The following is a 6,000-nucleotide window of genomic DNA, read 5'->3' as shown; positions in this document are numbered from 1 at the left end:
CTAACCTGTGTAATGTAGTGTAATGTAATGTACAATATTTATACAGTGCAGACTGAGGCCCAAAGGCATCTAGGCGCTAAGAAAGGACAACCATGTGTGCTGCAACGCCATAGAAAACAGCTAGAAAAGATGGGTTTTCAGCACTTTTCGAAACTGGAAATAGCTTGTAATCTCACACGTAGAGGCCGGTGAAGCATTCCATAGGGTAGGGGCAAGAACCGAGAAGTAGCGGCCCCCTATTCAGCCTCTCTGGTAGCGTGGAACTTTAAATAAGATTTGCAATGCTGAGTGAAGACACCTGCTAGGTTGCTTATGCTCAAGTTTAGTTTCCAGGTAGAATGCCCCAGTGTGCTTTTGTGCTCTGAACATTGAAGCACATACGAAACCCAGACAGACTATTCAGCAATTCCATGCTTCTGTGGTCATGTTTTATCTTCTTGCCCTTATAGCGCTTAGTGCTTTAAAACAAATAAATATCATACCTAACCCAATTTAAATGTCGTCAATAAATACATGTTTTGCAAGATTTTTAGGCCTCAAGTGTGAGATTTTAGTTTGGCTGTGGGGAAAAGGTGATTGTTTATCAACATAGTATGGTTCCCATTGATGTTGTTATGGTGCAATTCAAGTCAGCTAACAGTGATTTGACCTCCAAAAGTGTGGAAGGCTCTCTCTACTCTGCGTCAGAGGGATGCGAGATAAATTGAGTAAAAGCATGGATCCCTGGTATCACCCAAAGGGAAAGATACCTCGGCTGGGGATGGATATGCGCGTAATTTGTACGTGACAAGTTTGAGTCCCTAGCCAAGGCTGAGGCAGACAGTCCTCTTCTGAGGTAGATAACATGATGCCATTGTGTGAGGCCTGAAGTCAACGCTCAGTAAATGATTCTGTAGTTCTAGGCTTACAATTGACTAGATCATTGCTCTCTGAAAAATCTGGCTGACATTTTCCTGCACTAAGATGGCAACAATAATGACCGCAGAATAACGCCTTCTTTTTGTTATCCTTTCATTAGCAGAACCAGTCCAAAATACCTCTTCTGAATGTGGAATTTGGGTACATTTAATAAATAGTGAATCCAAACACGAAGACAAGGTCCAGAAGTTTCTATTTAACAAAAGAATGTGGTGAAAATAAACCTCTTTGCAGTAAAATCTAGAGTCAGAGTGAATGGATGTGACCAGGACTGGGCGCATGGATCATGCCATCACAGTAGGTCTACAGAGCGATGACAATGCAGTGGCTGAGACCAATAGTGACCTCTGCTATGGTGTCCTAGCTTCGTGGAACCCCAAGCAAAGGTTGCTCTTCCTGAATCAGCTATTGCCAAACTTAGTTTCTGCGTGGCCAATTTCACCCACACGTGCCAAGGTTGGAGATAAGAGCTTGTAAGCATGAAGATAAACAGAGATTAGTTGGCCACCTGATGGGAGATGGGAGAGGACCTTCAGTGCATAAGGGACATTGGCTTGGTGGAAACTACCAGTTTATGTTGGGACCAGATCCTCCCCTGGTACTTTCTGCATACTAAATGATCAGTGGTTTACTAATTTAATCCAAGTCACAGCACCAAAATACGCACATCATGCATAAAGACTCATGGACGTATCTGTTGTGCAGCCAGGAATATGCCATGCATGTATGATGCCTCTGTGGAAGTTGTTAAGGCGAGCAGGCAGCTGCCATCTTAGTAAGGCCTATCACTGACCATAACCATAAAACACTGACCATAACAATAAAAGGAACCTTTCCAAATCTTTGCCAAGCAATGGAGTCCCGAAGTCAGCAGCTGCAGTGGTGCCAGCAGAGCTCTGCCATGATGAAGACTGCAGTAGAATAATTCAATGTTGCATGAGTACATTCTCAGTAAGTCTTCCAGCTGTGAAATAAAGTGCTTCCGATGTAGTGTCAAAGAGCTGAGTCTGTGGACTGCACTCCACGGGGCAGCAAGCATGCTCCTGTCAGCGCAAATGATCCCCTGCATGCATCAGTGTCCTCCTCCACAAAGTGCAGCCATTTTAGGATTCTTATGCAGAGGATTTTCTTTAAAAGTACAATATGAGGCCAGTGATGCCACCACACCTCTCTGTGCTGTACATTCTCCCGTATTTAATCAGAAATGCCCCCTCCTCATTCTGACACACTCCTTCTATGCCACCCTCTCTGCCATAGAAACCAGACGCCATTTTCCAGAATTCTAAAATGTCTCTATTTATTTTATTTTTGATTTTTAATTTAATGCTTTTTGCTAGTAAATTTAGCCTTTTGCAAGAAATACAGAATAACATATAATTTAAAAGTCAACAAAATATTCTCTGTATTTAAAATCAGAAAAGGAAAAGAAAAGGAGAGAGAAAATTAAAGATTATATACAATACCGGCTGTCCCCGGCCATGCGTTGCTGTGGCTCAGTCTGGTTAAATGGAAAAGAAAGAAAAAAGAAAGCGCATGTTTCTATTATGTTTAATTTCACAATGTTTGGGGGCAGTTTTTAATGGCTCTGGCGGTTCTCCAAGTTGAGGCTGTTCAATTTTCCCGGCGGCGCAACACATTCCTTTCCTTTCTCCATTAAATTTCAGAGCCTTGCAATAAGGACACACTTCAGTCATGGTGCTGATGAGAACATGCCGGCTCAAACTATAATCATCAGCTGGTTTATACCGGAATGCAAGGCAATTGTAATTGCGTGATTGCTGATCACGGAGTCGTGTTTGATGCTAATCTGCTGTTTCTCGTTGACGTCTTTCAGCCACTCTCTGCCTGTCATGTTCATTCTGTTGAGAACGAAGCAGATCTGAAGCTGCAGAACGTGAACGCTGTACTCGCAACCGTGCCTCTTGAAGTCTGGCTACACATCGCTCTGCTGCTTCCTCGGCACGTATTTGAGCCATTCTAAATCAGAAACATTGAAATGGAATCGTAAAATATTTAGTATAGCGTGTGTTGCTTTTACGTCCAACAGATGGTGCTGTTTTTCAGAAAAGGCATGTTTTTACCTGTCACATGTGTGACATCTATGTATAATAGGTGTAAAAAAACATGCGCTTATTCGAATGCAACATTATGTCAAAATTTCAGAGCAATCAGTGAAGAACTTTCGGAGATTTAAGATTTTGAACAAACAAACGTTTACATTTTTATTTATATAGATTAAAAAATGCATGTACTAATATCATCAATATCTAAGAGTCCTCAATCAATTCATTTGCTACCATTTCATAGACAACATTTGATCTTAAAATCCCTACAGACTTAGATTATTAAAAATAAATAAAAGTTTCCATACAAACTCCCATCAATATAGCCATATCTGACTATTATGTTCTTCTGTGTCTATCCAATTCATAAAAGGCATGTACGTTTTAGATCATTATACAATGCAATTCAGTCCTGGAGCTCTTAGTTAATAAAGTGCATTGAATGGTCTCCCAAATGTGCATTGCTGCAGCAGTTATGATATGATAGTTTATTTACATAGCATCTATACACAATGGGCCTCATTACGAGGTGGGCGGTAAGGGATTACCGGCACCGGTAAGGGCACCGGTGCCGGTAATCCCTTACCGACCTATTACGAGTTCCCTTTGTGGGTCCTCCCTTAACGCCTGGTTTTACCAGTACCGTTATTAGCACCTTCCCCATTCCCATTGAGCCCTATCGGGGCTCAAATGGGAATGGGGAATGGCTCTGGCGAATGTGGAATTACCAGTCCCGCCGACCTTGGAATGGACCTGTAATTGCTCCATTCACCAGGCCGGAGTCGGAAGGGTTTTGGAGGCAGCCATGGCGCTAAGAGTGCCATGGCTACCTCCAACCTCGTAATGAGGCCCAATGTATCTCAAAGCACTCACGACAAGGGAGGGAACAAGGGAAAATACAAAACATTCTTACAGGCCATGAACAACAAGAATGTGAAATTAACTATCATACTCGGCCTAGCAACATTTCAGATAGTGCAAGTGCTAAGACACAGATAGGAAGAGAATGGGAACAGACAGGTGACTACCATACTAGGCCTGACGACATTTCTGGTAGAGCCCAAGAATTACACGAGGTGAGGGAGAGGGGAGGAGAGAGGAGGGAGAGGAACAAAACAAGCGACTATCGTACTAGGCCTGATGACATTTCAATAGTGCTGGAGGGCGAGGGAGGGTAACAAGTAAGGGGGGAGACAAACATTTGTTACTATCATCCTAGGTCCAGGGACAATTCTGATAGAGTAAGTGAGATTGAGTAATCACAAGAGAGTTGGCGGCTACAATCATAGACCAAAACTGATCTGTTGCAATACTGCTTGGCTGTGTGCAAAAACGCTTGTATCCTTTAGAATAAAGTTTTGTTCACTTTTCACATGTGGTCTGTATATGTCTACTAGATTCTATAGACTTTGCACGCAGACGGAATAGTCTTCTTTTGCGTGGAATGTTCTGCCAAGTACCAATATACATATAAAATGCTTAGGCGCAAAGATAATAAAGCGCCTTAGGGCACTAGTACAGGCCTTAATCAAGTAACTACAAGGCTTAAGGTAGTGATGACTTTGCTTTACATATTCTTCATAGCGTCGCATTTTCTCAAGTGTCTCAATAGTTCTTACTCTATCCCATTTCCTGTGTTTTGTACTTTCATTAATTAACACAGATCCGATATTCTCCAAGTGATCTTGAACTGACTTCTCTATACTAATACTACAGCGATGGGGGCTGTGCAACGCCTTTTTGAACTCTGTCCTTCCCCCATCGCCAGTCCTCTCCCCGCCCTTTGGATACCAGGGCAGCGTAGGTGGCATTTCTTCACCAACATTTCAGCATGGAACTGATGCCAGAAGTTGCCTGTTTCCAAAATGATTTTCAGGCCCACACACCCTTCAGTTAATTAATGAATCTAACCAACCACAAGAAAACTGTTGAAATTGAGAGGTAATGTTTGGGCGGTCAAAAATGTTACCCAAAAATCTGCCATACTAGCATAATAATTACACGTAAGGAGGCATCGGTGAGAATGTCTGATTCCGAGGCAAAGGTCTTTGTGAAAAGGATCTTGCGAGCTGGATAGGTCAGACTGAATGTGCAGCCATAATATTTCGAGGGAGAAGTTGTGTGCATAAAGTCCAATGAACGATGCACCAAGTTTGACATTACTCCATCAGGTAATAGACATGACCATCAGAAAGGCTGCAAGTTCTCTGTGGAGAATTTGTAGATTTCCCAATTACCTTCTAAAGGTCAACCTGAGTGATGCTGCGGAAAGAAACTGAATCCTTTACTGAAACTCTTCAGCCCAGCTCAGATTCAGACTGAAGAGCCACTTACCTGGTGACCTCCAAATAAATAAAGAAGTAGAACGAGTTTGCCGGATGGCCCATACACACTTTTTTAAATACATAAAGGGCGTAGATGTAGAGTGTCAAGAAGTGGGTCCCACTCATGAAGGAGGAGAAAAGGACGTGATTATCTCAGCCACAATGCCTGGCTTGGGACACCCAGGAGTTCAGGAACGAGATGTCTCACTTCTGCAAAGAACAGGAGATTCAGAAAGAACTTGCAGAAGTCCAAAATCATGGAGGTCAGAGAACAAGAAAGGCAAAAGCAAAGGTTCTGCTCATGGGGTAACACACGCAGACTTGTGTTGCTAGAAACTATGTATCAACAAAGAAAATTAAAGCTTTTGACACTGAGACCTTGGGAATATAGTACTTGGCAAATAGGCTGGACTATCGAACACTAACAAAGGCCTTGTTTTCCAGGCTACACAATCCAGTTCATTTACATATGGTGCCAACGTCTGTGTCTCAAGTTAGAAATGAAAGCAGCTCCAAATTGTGCAAAGGAAACATTAGACATTTCTTTTGCAACTTGCCCAAGAAATACCATTGGCACTTCTGGGAGCGGGTTTAGGCCTTACACAAGACATATACAAGCTAAACTGGGCACAATATGATAAGCCATGGAAGGATCAGTCACAATACAATAACTCACGAGGCAGTGAGAAGGGAAT

The 6,000-nt window shown here is 42.5% G+C and overlaps 1 long non-coding RNA gene across 1 annotated transcript in view; it reads right to left on the bottom strand.

The window, feature by feature from the left end:
- Positions 1-2,450: 2,450 nt before the first annotated feature.
- LOC138492019 (uncharacterized) overlaps positions 2,451-6,000 on the bottom strand; it is a 204,143-nt gene continuing 200,593 nt past the window's right edge. The window contains exon 2 of the long non-coding RNA XR_011276129.1: positions 2,451-2,895. This is a non-coding gene — a long non-coding RNA (uncharacterized lncRNA). The remainder of the gene's footprint in view (positions 2,896-6,000) is intronic.

This window comes from Ambystoma mexicanum, chromosome 10 (genome assembly GCF_040938575.1).
Source record: "Ambystoma mexicanum isolate Mex_15411 chromosome 10, UKY_AmexF1_1, whole genome shotgun sequence".
In the NCBI taxonomy this organism is placed as follows: Eukaryota; Metazoa; Chordata; class Amphibia; order Caudata; family Ambystomatidae; genus Ambystoma; species Ambystoma mexicanum.
This window is presented reverse-complemented; position numbering and strand designations above follow the sequence as displayed.